This window comes from Pleurodeles waltl, chromosome 3_1 (genome assembly GCF_031143425.1).
Source record: "Pleurodeles waltl isolate 20211129_DDA chromosome 3_1, aPleWal1.hap1.20221129, whole genome shotgun sequence".
NCBI lineage: Eukaryota > Metazoa > Chordata > Amphibia > Caudata > Salamandridae > Pleurodeles > Pleurodeles waltl.
In genome coordinates, this window is record NC_090440.1 from 62,069,865 (window position 1) to 62,083,549 (window position 13,685).

Sequence of the window (13,685 nt, forward strand, 5' to 3'; positions counted from 1 at the left end):
TGAGTTAATTCCGCTGACGTTTTGTGCCGTGGCGGGAGGCGGTCGGAAACCGCCGTGCAATTCCTCATTGGGTAATATTGGGCCATATGGGGTACAGTGGCCAATGGTGATGTACGCTGGCGGTGATGGTATGCACCGCCATGGAGGTGACTGCCATTTTCTATCAGATTCCCCACTTGTTACCTGATCTTCCATAGGAGAGGACCTACACTGCATGTGCTGCTGTGACCTGTGTCTGGAACCTACCATGGCCCATGTGACCGGGGAAAGGGCCCCAGCCTTCACTTCAGAGGAGTTGGGGAGAGTGGTGGATGGGGTCCTACCCCAATACGGACTACTGTATGGGCCTCCAGACCAACAGGTGAGTACAAAGTGGGCACGATGCATGCAGCATGCATGTATGGAGGTGTGTGTGATGGCTCAGTGTAAGGGGTGAGGGATGTCCTCCTGGCTGGGTACACATTGAGTGCTGGGCTATGTGTGTTCCAATTGTGCTGTAAACGGGTGGGCCATATGTGTAACTGGCTGAACTGTTTGTCTAATGGTGTTTTCTTGTGTATTGCCTCTGCATCGAAAGAAGGGTATATGCCATGCTATGGCCAGAGAGATGCAGACCCTGGGGGTCTACGGCAGGCGGAGCACTCACTATCGCAAACAGTGGGAGGACCTGGGTTGCTGGGCACGGAAGACACCGGATGCCCAGCTGGGGATGGCCCCCAATGAGGAAGGGGTGCCCATCGAACCCTGATCCCCCTGATGGCCCGCATACTGGCAGTGGCCTATCCAGAGCTGGATGGGCTCTTGAGGGCAACACAGCAGCCACAGGGGGTGAGTACAGTGGCTATCACTACAACTTACGTCTGGTGGGGTGGTATCCGGGTGGTGGTTGTGTGTCCTTGGGTGCCCCTAGGCCAGGCCAGACATAGCAGCGTAGGTCCTCTAGTGGCTAGGGGTCTAAAGGGATAATACTGCCTACCTAGCTTGTTAGCATCCACTACGGCTAGGGCTGCGTGGGTCCCAGGTGTGCTGCAGTTGGCGGTGTGTGGCCCTCCTCATGCCTTGGTGGCTAGCAATATCACTGTTAGTGCAATGCATAGTGCATAGGGCTGTTGCCTGTGGTGAGGGTGCTGTGTACGCCAACAGTGGTGTTGGTGCAGTCATTGACCCAGTGTATCCTTTGTCTCTCCCCCCTTTCTTGTTTTCCCATCCTGCCCTTATGTGCATTAGCATCATCTGGCAGAAGAGCTGAGGCACATCCATGCACACGTCCCCTATGTCCTCTCCCACTGTGTCTGTCCCCCCCTAAAGTACACAAACACAAGCACTCAGACACCCAACAGCTGTTCACCTCACAACAGCATACAGCCCATGCACCTGCACCCAAATCCAGGAGACAGACACCTCCAACAACCACTCCCTCATCCTTCACTCCCATTACTTCTCCCTCTTCCCTACCCCTCCCCCCCATCCTGCACGTATGGCCAGGGTATCAAGAACCCAGCCAAGCACCTCAGCCACACAGTTCATGGGCCCAGTTCCATCCACACCTACTCGTGGTGGAAAGGATTCCAGGCCACAAATACAGAAGGGGAAGGAGCCTGTGGTAGCCAGTAGAAAGGGAAAGGATCTTGCACCAGCCAGCAGAAAGGGGAAGGAGCCGGCACTAGCCATGGAGAAAGGGAAGGAGCCTGCACCAGCCAGCCAAAAGGGGAAGAAGCCTGCAGTAGCAAGCAAGAAGCGAAAGGAGTCTGCACCAGACAGCTGAAAGGGGAAGGAGCGTGCACCAGCAAGCAAGAAGAGGAAGGAGCCTGCACCAGCAAGCAAGAAGAAGAAGGAGCCTGCACCAGCAGCTGTCACAGAGCTCCCACCACCAACCATGGTTGTGCAGCCATCAGTGAGTGCAGGGGCTGAGCAGGAGCCTCCCACTACCACCACCTCCACCACAGTGCAGCCATCGCAGGGTGCAGGGGCTGAGCAGGAGCCTCCCACTACCAAAACACCACCACAGTGCAGCCATCGCAGGGTGCAGGGGCTGAGCAGGACCCTCCCACTACAACCACCACCACCACAGTGCAGCCATCGCAGGGTGCAGGGGCTGAGCAGTAGCCTCCCACTACACCACTACAGTGCAGCCGTCACCGCCGGCAGTCGCAAAGTGATCCTGCCTCCATAGGCTGCTGTGTGGCCTGTCCCCTCCAGAACAAGTGGAGAAGACACCCACTCCAGAGACTGTGGCCTATCACTCCCCAGGACCAAGCACAGGGCATGTTGCCCCCTCCAGAACCAGTGGAGAAGAAACCCACTCCAGAGACTGTGGCCTATTACTCCCCGGGACCAAGCAAATGGAATGTTGCCCCATCCAGAACCAGTGGGAAGTCAACCACTCCAGAGACTGCAGCCTTGCACTCCCCAGAATGGGCATGTTGCCCCCTCCAGAACCAGTGGTCTTGTTTCCGCATCCGGCTGAGGTGCCTCCCCTCCCCCTGAGGTGCCTGCCTATTTGCCAACTGATTCCCCTGCAGTGTTCTCTCCGTATTGATGCAGGTAAGAAGTGTGGCCTTGGACTTTGCCCTGTGACCATGTGGCCCCTGTGAATTGAGGACTGGGTAGTGCCCCTTTTTTGTACATTTGTACATAACTGTAGCATTAGCAAATATATTATTAGTATTGTGTTGATCTTATTACAATTACTTTCACCAATTCCTGTTGTCCTTGCATTATTCAGACAATTTACAGGGAACTGTTTTCTTGTGCAGCTGGTTGTGTGTATGTTGTGTGTGTATGGGGTGTGTATGGTGCTTGTGTATCTCACTCTAGTTTACCCCCCCCCCTAGTGAGCTAGGTGGCTGTTCTCATGTCGTCATTTTTGCCGGCATTGGTGGTTGTAGTAGAGCATAACGTAGAATATCATTGGAAATACTTGCAGTTCTGGTTCCATGGCGGCGTGGTGACTCCTTTCCCTTCTGTAATATGTTTCTGCCAGGTTTTTGATGCAGTTGGTACCGCCCCAGAAAAGGTGGCAGATTGAAGGGTCAAAATATGGTGGGCAGTACTTTGACTTTCACCTGGCTGTAGGCGGCTACCGCCGTGGTGACTGTTGTTTCCACCCTGGCGGTCAGTGGTGTACATTGGCTGTCTTTCCGAGATCTTTCCGCTATGGTCATAATTTGGTGGTAGTTACCGCCAGCCTGTTGGCGGTATTACTGCCACTTTATCACCGACCACCAGGGTCGTAATGAGGGCCATAGTTTAGTATCCTTTCCTTTAGAAAGTTTTGCAGCTGCCGCTGCTGGCGGGGAGGCAACACTCCTCCGAAGTTATGGAGGAGACACCCCTGTGAAATAACCAGATGAAAGCACCACACGGCAAGGCATGTTCTGTGACGAAAAATCCAAAGTTGACCAGATTGAAAACGCTTCTACTTGATCCAGCTGCACACTCTCTAGTTTTGGATATCATTTTGAAAAACAAGATAAATTGTACTGGGCAAACAAAAATACCAGCCATTTGAAACCAGTCAGTGTCATAATTTCTACAGAAATCAACTGTAGACAACTCCAAAGGAGTTTGGCACATGTCCCAAAAAAGTAATGTCAGAACCTGAATTCAGTAGAAGCCATTATATAACTGGTGACCTGGTTTTCCACCAGGGTTGTTGCCTCAGTGCCTTGCGGAATATGAGGCCAGAGGGTTCTGACATTTTATGTGCTTGGTAATTCTCCACTCATATGACTAATTTTACCTGTGACTAATTTTAAGCACATTTAGTGCAGGTGGATTTTTTAGCTGTTTGTAACCCTGTTGGGTTTGGAGCTCCAGGTTTTATTGCTGATTTCCCCGTTATTATACCAAACATCTCCTTCTCTGCAGCAAGCACAAACTCACATCGTGACTGGAAATACTTATACAGTGTACAAAGTGGCAGATTGCAGCTTTCTTTTACCTCCCCTGGCCCACCTGCGATGCACCCCAATGGTAGGTGCGGCAGGTGAGAATGTGGGCTGATTTTTTGACAGTTTCTGGCCTGTTTGGTCTGGTATACCAAATTTTACTAACAAGTTTCCTGATATTATTCCAAACCTTGTGTTGCTGCAAACATAAATGCTCACAGTCTCCCAAACCTTGACAAATGCCTATGTAGCCCAACTTTACAAGTTAAAAACTGCACTGATTTGAGAATGTGGGCCACTTTTTTATCTGTCTGATTTGCTAATGGAGGCACTTTATTTGTGGTGCCTGGGATTATTTCCTGTTCAAATTTCCTCTCTGATCTGGCTGACAGAAACAGATGAGCCAATTTGATATTTTAGAGCTTCCCTTTGCTGAAAATGTTGTAGTTTACTATATGTAGCGCTTTCAATGCACTCAAGCCCTGATTTATACTTTTTGACGCAAACCTGCGTTAGCGCAGGTTTGCGTCAAAAAGTATACCACTGGCTAGCACCATTCCTCGACGTCAGACGGGCGTCATGTTTAAACTAAGGCCCAATTAGCACCAAAATTATTGACGCTAACCGGGTAGGGGAGTGTGAGAAAACAGAGCTGATTGCAGAAGCCCCCTGACTTTTTGCCCCCATTTTTCACTTTTGGCTGGTGTTTTTCTGACTCTGATGGTGCCCTGGGTACCGCTAACCAGTCCCAGGGCCTGTGCTCTGTGTAAAATCAGTATGCAAATTAGGCTAATTATAATTGGCTAAGTCAACCTACCTATAAGTCCCTGGTATATGGTAGGGCATGTAGGTTTAGGGACCCATAGCTGCACTGCTGAGGTGCCCAGTGTCATTTTAAAAGCAGGCCTGTCTTGCTGGCTGCTTTTAAATTACATGCAAATTCGACTTTGGAATTAAAAGTAGTTCCAAAGCCTCAAACTACCTTATTTTTACATATAAGTCGCCCCTAAGGTGTGTCCTATGTGCCCCTAGGGCTGGGCAACTATAAGCAGAGACCTTATAAAAGTAGTTTTATAAGCCCTGGTGAGGTAAAACAGCTAAATTAGTTTTTCCCTCATTGTAGGCTAGAATGGGGAGACTTTATTTTAATTTGAAAAGTCCCCTTAAGTAACAGATAGCACAAGTTTGGTATCAAATTAGTTGTTAAAATAAATCCCACAACTTCCAGTTGTGGGATTTAATATAATTTGTTCAGGTAAGGAGTTTTAAACTTTACCTAAAAAGTTGCCAGCTTCAGTCCTGCAGTGTTTTTGCTGCTTTGTTCTGATTGGCCAGCCTCTGGCAGCCTGGCCAGGCTACATTGATGAGGTGTGAAGTGGCCTGGCCCAACACAAAGAGATGTGCCTGGGGGAGGAGATCTTCCCTCAGCAGATGGAGAAGCAGGAAGGGTGAGGGCTGCCAAACTGGTCTTCAAAGGCAGGGAAGGACATTTGCAGCAACCCAGTAACACCCTCACATCCTGCAAACCCAGTCAATTAGGTGCCCCCTTGATTAGATTAGGAGAGGGCAGGAGAGGGGTGTGTTTAGGATGTTTAGCCACACCAGTGGGTGGGCTCAGCCAGATGTAACCTCCAAAAATCACTTTCAACCATGATGGATTTTTGAGGAATGTTGCTCCCTGGGATTGATTTTTGCCACACTTCCCAGGAAGTGGTCATCACAGGGGGAAGGACCCTGCCCCTTATTGGAGAACCAGGACCCCCATGTCTTTCACCCAGGATAAAACTGACAGACCTACACCCACACCTCAGATCCCTATCAGATTCCAACAAGGAAGAACTACATCCCTGCAGGACCCGTGGCCTGCACCTGGACACTGCACTCTAGAGGACTGCACCAGCTGCACACTTGGGCTTCACCACAAGAAGGAATTTGTCTGGCTTCAACTGGTTCAAGGAGGGACTCCCTGTTTGCTACAGGCGAAACATTGCTAACCAGAGTCCCCTGCACCAACTCCTGAAGAAACCAACCAGCTGAGCACTCTCCAGTGGCCAAAGAGGAGTTTGAGCCAGGTGCATTCTGGGAGTTGTAGTCTGCACCCTCAAGGAGCATCTCAGAGCTCCTGGAACCTTGTGGTGAACTGTGGATTTCGAAAGAACCTTAAAAGAACATCTGGAAGAAGATCCTGAAGTTTGTAGAACTTTGGAGAACTTTTGAACTTTTGGAAAAAAGCTCCATAGAGGGACTGGCCCACCTACTCTAGCCTGCTTGCCTCAACCGCGACCCGGCCTGACTTGCAGGTTCGTCCCGGTGAAGAAGATCTCCAAAAAAGTGACTACTTCCAAACGTAGGAAGTTGACCGGGACCTCCAAGGCAGTGTATCCGAAGAAGGCTCCGAGGACATCGGATCAAGATTCAGGTTTGCCCCGGTCAAAGGATTTTGACCTCGAAAAAATGACCAAAGGTAAAAATCTCCACCGAGGGCTCACGCGGCGCATATCCAAGGAAGAGTTCTGGGAGGTCGGATTGGACCGGCTGGTTCGTCCCGCTGAAGAAAATCTCCAGAAAAACTACTAAGTCGTAAGGTAAACCTTTGACCGAGGCCTCCCGCGGGCTGTAGCTGAGCCGGGCTCCATCGCGGTCGGCCTTAAACTTTGACTTTGCCCCAGTCGAGGTGCGACCAGATGACCAGATTGGTGCTTTTTGTTTCTATGCTCTAAAAAGCATTCATTCTTTAAAAATTCATATCTCCGGTGCCCCTTATCCGATTTTATTCATTTTGGTGTCATTTTAAAGTTAAAAATATTTCCCATTTTTATAAATTGATTTTGGATTTTTAAACTGTTTCCTGTGTTTTATATAATTACTGTTTTGTGATATTTGAATGCTTTACGCTTTTTCTCCTAAGTTAAGCCTTGTCGCTCGTTGCCAAGCTACCAAGGGTTGAGCTAGGGTTAATTTACTGAGACCTAACTGGACCTAAGTGGAGGTTAGTGTCCTATTGCTAAGTATAGGTACTTACCTGCCCTTACCAATAACCCATTTTCCAACAGGGAGGCGTAGGGTAAACTGGAGATTGTGTGTGAAAAAATGGCGCTATTCAGGTTAGAGTAAAAAAATGACTCTAACCTGATTAGCGTAATTATTTCCACACACAATCCCCATGGACATGACTCCTGTCTAAGTAAAGGCAGAAGTCATGTCCTCCAGCCCAATGGACAGGGGGGGGCAAGTTAGGCTCCCTTATGAAAATTTGCAAAAAAAATAAAAATACTTACCTGGACTTACCTGGGATGGGTCCCCCCGTCCTTAGCTGTCCTCCAGGTGTGGGTGCGGGTGAGTTGGGGTGTCCCTGGGGGCAGGGAAGGGCACCTGTGGGCTGTTTCTATGGTCTCTGACCACGGAAATGAGCCCACACGCCCCCTAATGGCTGCCCTGACCCAGATGTTAAATAATGGTGCTAAGCAGGTTTAGCACCATTATTTAAGTAAGGCGCTAGGGCCTTTGGGCCATTTTTTGCCCGGGAATGTCTACCTTGCATCTGATTGACGCAACATAGTTTTCCGCAGGCAAAAAAATACTTTAACTCCAATATTTTGTCGTTAGACATGTCTAGCGCCAAAATATAAATATGCCCCTTAATCTCTTGGTTCTATTGGTGAGAAAGTGTCACTGTAAGTGTCACACATATGGCAGTTCAGTGTCACTCATGACTGCATTGAAACCATACAAATGCCACACATAAGCAACCTGAAAGCTTTGCAGCTATGACATTTGATTTCACAATATGGCAGTAATATTCAAAGTATAGAAAGCATTGCTGTCTATAATTTATACCGGTGGCAACAAGCATCACCAAAGTCAATAGCTCAGTCTGCTGAAGCCAACACTCCTTGGCTCTGCCATTGCTTCTTTTAGTTTGCAATTATTTTTTCCATTTTCCCAGGTAGCCTTTTAGACTTTCTGACAACTTGCTTCATAGTTCTGTTTGAACCTCATCTTCCATGATTAGGATGTTACGTTGTAATAAATGAGCCCAGGCCATGATCAAAAAAGGATGATGGTTAATTAATACACATTCCCTCTCCCTATCAGCACAGAATTGTCTCCTGGAGATAGAGTTGCCAATCATATTTAAAGTAATGTTTAAGGTATACCGCTCATCCCATGAAGCCATTTCCCACACAAACGAGCACCACTTTGTGTCCAAGCAAAGTGACAAGGTGGCAGAGAGAAAGCCCACGTGTGAGCTGAACTTTTCAAGTTGCTTGCCTCGGGTGTTCTCCTGCCATTTAAAAGTGATGACTCGATGCTTAGCTGGCAGAGGATGACCACTGTGCCCAATTCCCCTCACATCTGGAGCAGGTTCATTGCCAGAGGAAAGGAACCTTGAGACCGAGGAGTCAGCAAGTCTTGGTTTATGAGACGCGAAGAGAGCACTTGAGGGTTCCCACTGACAGAACGCCTTGCTGCCTCCTTTCAAAGAGCCCGCTCCCTGGAGATGGCCTGCTGGCTGCCATGTGACTGCGAAAAACTCTTAAAGATTTTGGTAGTGAGTTGAAGCTATGAAAGCCCAGATGTGCAGATACTGTTTACATTATTTTTGACTGGGCAATACGTATATTTTTTTTATCAAGTAAGACATTCAAACTGACGTTATGCTGTGAAAGGGGCTATTTCACACAATGGAATCAAGAACAGTATTTGTGAATGAATGTTTTTTTCCAAAGAGAAACTGAAGCATGGTAGACCTGTATATCTTGCATCACAATAAAATATCATGTACATAATTTAGGTAAGCTGTGCTCAGTGAAGCAGGTAAGAGGGTGTTTATGTGCAAATGTGACTTTATACTGACTTGTATAATTCTGCAGAGGAAAATGCACAACTACAAAGCAAGAAAATATATCTGCAACTAAGGTACTCAAAATAATTACTTCTACGGTTGGGGGTGTTGATCGAAAAGGTGTATCACATCAAAGGCTGTCAAAATCAGCACAAAGTCACCCCTAGAAAAGAAACTAACCACCCCAGGAAGTCTTTGCCACCCCAGGTCCTGACATCACCAGTTTGGAGACAGAAATGCAGAAGACAATAACGAAAGCAGGCCTCTTCCCTATATATTTTCAGGATCTGGAACAACATGCCCATTTACATGATAATTTTAACTACCTTCTTGCAGTTCAGAAAGAAGCTGAAAATACATATCTTGGTAGAGCCCTGCACACTGCAAGAGAAACGTTAGCTGCCTCACTGCATACAATCTTGAACACACACCTCCACTCTCACCCTATATAGTCAGCGCTTCATTGCTCCACAGGTATGTTTTCTGTGCATGCACACCTGCATACAAGCACAGTGAATCAGAGCATGTCTTTTTCAGACAGTCGGACGAAGGAGAAAGTTGGCCCTGAGTGCATGGGTGCCAGTGACCCCAGTTTCCATTGCAAAGGTGCTCCAGTGAATAGCTGCTAAAATGCAAAGACCTGAAACCTGAGGACAGAGTATCCCCAAATACCTTAGTGCTTTCAGAGACTGACAGGGCTGGGCTGGGTCGAATTTAAGACACAAAGGCCATAGATGGTGCTGCAGGCTCTCCCCCTTCACATCAATCAGAGTTATGTGAGCCTGAGCAATAGTTCTGGTGCCTTCATTATCACTGTACAATGTGTGTCTTGACAGAAAAAAGTGATAACCAAGCAACTGCGAGAAACTCCTCCTGTCAGTATTGAAAAGAATGAAACGTGGAGTTTGATTTGCTAGAAAAAAAATCTGTGCAGCTGGTAAATGCACTCAGACTTCGTTAGAAATCATGAGAAATACAACAAAAGTTTATTTTCGGGACAAAATTGTTTTTTTTACAAACAAACTCCTCCCAACTACAAATGTCCTGATACATACACACACACAATTTAAAATACCCGATTCGTGCTCTGCATGCCGAAGCCATGGTGTGAAATAATGTAGATTCACCCTCAAAAAAGAACTCTCGCTAAAGGAACACACCATCAGGAAACACACACAAGACATCTTTGTAACAGTGCTACCAAAAATTAGTGAAATGTTTCCTAACCAAAACACAGTTCAGATCAACAGTGCAAGCACGACTTGTCTTCTCGCACCTGTTTGCATAGAGGCAGCGCTCGGCCTACAGTCTCTTCAAGTCCACATTTGGTACCCCGGAAAGGCATACTTCACACCGCAGCTTGCCTCATCAAGGGCCCGAGGAAATTCAGCCACAAAACTCACACATTGAAGTAACTTACATGGCCACATCTTTAACACTAGGCGCTTAACCTCCAAAGCATTCAGAAGAAGACCCTGACATAGTTGCCCAATAAACTAGTGATCTCGGGTGGATAGAGCCATACAAGGAGACATGATATTGCCAGATGGAAAAGACGCAACTGCAGGAACGAAAACACCAGTAGGTCTCAGTGTCCAATGACCCTCCATCAACATGAGACCTACTCCCAACCTGAAATCCAGGAAGAATCTATAGACACTCCTCTTCGCAAAACAATATTGTCACCCTGCTATGAACCCACACTTTCTCTGCCTTTCTTTTAAAATTCTTAATAATGCACCTTGGACTCGCACCCTTCTGTTGAGCCGTGTATTGCTTCTGAGATAGGTTCACACTATATATAAGTAACTGAACATTGCATAACATTTGCTGCCCTGCAGATAACAGGCGTGTCTATTGCTAATTCAGAATGTATGTATGTTGTGTTGTATAGTTCAAACCTAGCCAAAATACAGATGAGCGCTAAGGATGGCCAAAGGCAATCATACATCCAATGAAGGATAGAAGTAGTAGTTGAGTTCTCTGGTCAGAGGTATACTTTTACTCAGGGGCGGCTCCTCCGCTATGGCGGAGGAGCATCATCCCCTCCCCCCACAATCTGCAAACCTTTAAAAAGAAAATGCTAATAAACAATGTTTATGATTGTTTTATTTTTGAAGGGGTGGAGTCATGGGGTGACAAGCACTGAAGAGAGTGGACAGAGCACTCCCCTCAGTGCGCATGTATGTTTGACCGGCCGTCTCGGGCCCGCCAAACATACATACGCACAGGGCTTTCTCCAACCCGGCAATGGAGAGAACAAGCCTAGGCTCCCAGTTGCTTTGGAGCACCCAGCCAGGGCTCTCCAGCCAGTCATAACGCTGCTCTGAGCAGCCTCATAATCGGCTGCAGGGCAAGTTGGGAGCCCGTGCCTACGATTAAGGTAAGTTTTTTTTTTTTTTTTTTTAAATATATATATTTTAGTTTTATTCCCACTGCTCCCACCCGCCACTTTACCCAGTCACCAGACGTGACTGCTTTTACTGCATTATGATAATCTATTCTTCAAAGAGGTGCATGCTCAACTCTTCATAAATTGGAGTAGCATTGGAGCATCACTGCTGGATATGAGAATTTTGATTCAGATCCTTCTGCCTTGATTTTTATTTTTAACACTATTTAGTTTCCAGTCACATGGTGTGATGATTATGGGAGTGCAGAGGTGTACAAGGGATGGTGAGCTTGTCTATAATATAAGTGGGGCGTTGATTGTGATGTAGGGACCAGAAGGAAGCCTGTGGAGTGTCATCAGGATAGGCATAGTGTGATTATATGTCTTTAGGTCTTGAATAGGCCAATGTGGAGTTTGGGACGCCATATAGAAGGATATGCTCCAGATGCAAGAGTACAAGTGCTTGAACAGCAATTAAGTTTCTTTCAGGAACAATTTAATTTTCATTAGTAGCAACACCTGGTACTATGGCCCAATAATTGGATACACAATTGATGCTAACACCCATTTGAGCAATCTGCTAAAACACCACCACAATTGGATGGCAGAAAGACAGTCAGCTCTGGCATAGCTGTGTGGTAAGGAAGGACTACAATGGTATGGCTTTGTGGCCTGCCATAACAAAAACACGCTCATGACAGCACAAAGAAGTTGAATATGCATTTTGAGAAAAATTGCCAGTAAGCAATCAAAATAAGTAGTCAATTACCTATTCAAAGGACTAAAGCATCACTTTCGATCACTTGGAGCATGTAATGCTAAAATCCATACATTGTAGCGCTACACTTTCATCTTTTTGTCTATGTAAGTGAATGGAAGCGAGAACAGACTATACAATTGTAACCTATGGATAGGCATTAATTAGCGTTTACCAGGCTCCTCTTTTGGGAAGAATGTGAGAGGTCCTTGTTAGAAATGGGGTCTTTGGTTGACAGTCAGGTTACCCCCTGTTCAAGTAAGGACCCTCACTCTAGTCAGGGTAAAAGAGAATCACCCTCAGCTAACCCCTGCTTACCCCCTTGGCAGCTTGGCAGAGCAGTAGGCTTAACTTCAGAGTGCTAGGTGTTAAGTATTTGTACCAACACACACAGTAACTTAATGAAAACACTACAAAATGACACAACACCAGTTTAGAAAAATTGTAAATATTTATCTAAACAAAACAAGACCAAAACGACAAAAATCCAGCATACACAAGTCAAGTTATGAATTTTTAAAGATTAAACTCCAAAAAATAGCGCTTAGAAACAAAAATGCTTCGATGAGATGTTAACACGGCGTCGTGACGGAGTCGTTCCCAACAAGCTGACACCAGCGGCGCCGGACACGGAGTCGTGTGGACCCCCAAGTACAGTACCTTTGGTGAAGAGTGAAAACAAGCCGATGCGCGAAGTCGGGGATCGCGGAGTCTGTGCGAAACGTTGAATCCGCGCACTTCGAGCGGCATCGGTCATGACGTGGTGCGGCGACTTCCACGGAGTCGCGGACTTCAGCGGGGCTGCAGGGGCGTCGGGCCTGCGAAGAGCGTCGCGTTCCAGCGAAGGTTACGATGTCGGGTGCAGGCGGCGTCACCGGATTCAGCAGCGGCGTCGGTCCGGAGTCGTCCGAAGTCGATTTCCTTGGATTTCCACCAGCTTTCGTTTCAAGGGCCCAGGGACTGGATAGGGCACCACTTGTCAGAGCAGGAGTCTCTCCAGAGACTCCAAGTGCTGTCAGAGAGAAGTCTTTGCTGTCCCTCAGACTTCAAACAACAGGAGGCAAGCTCTAACTCAAGCCCTTGGAGATTTCTTCACAAGATGGAAGGCACGCAAAGTCCAGTCTTTGCCCTCTTACTCTGGCAGAAGCAGCACTGCAGGAAAGCTCCACAAAGCACAGTCACAGGCAGGGCAGCGCTTCTTCCTCAGCTATCAGCTCTTCTCCAGGCAGAGGTTCCTCTTGGTTCCAGAAGTGTTTCTCAAGTCTGTAGATTTGGGTGCCCTTCTTATACCCATTTTAGTCTTTGAAGTCTCCTTTCTTCAAAGGGGACTCACACCTACTTGTGAAATCCTGCCTTGCCCAGGCAAGTCCTCAGACACATACCAGGGGGTTGGAGCCTGCATTGTCAGAGGCAGGCACAGTCCTTTCAGATGAGAGTGACCACTCCACCCCCCCGTCCTAGCAGAGATGGCTAATCAGGAAATGCAGGTTACACCCCAGCTCCCTTTGTGTCACTGTCTAGTGCGAGGTGAAAAACAACCCAACTGTCAAACTGACCCAGACAGGGAATCCACAAACAAGGCAGAGTCACAGAATGGTTTAAGCAAGAAAATGCTCACTTTCTAAAAGTGGCATTTTCAAACGCACAATCTTAAAATCAACTTTACTAAAAGATGTATTTTTAAATTGTGAGTTCAGGGACCCCTAAACTCCACATGTCCATCTACTCTCTACTCTCAGGCCTTGCAACAGTGAAAAACGAAGTTGGCAGTATTTCACTGTCAGGACATATAAACCACAT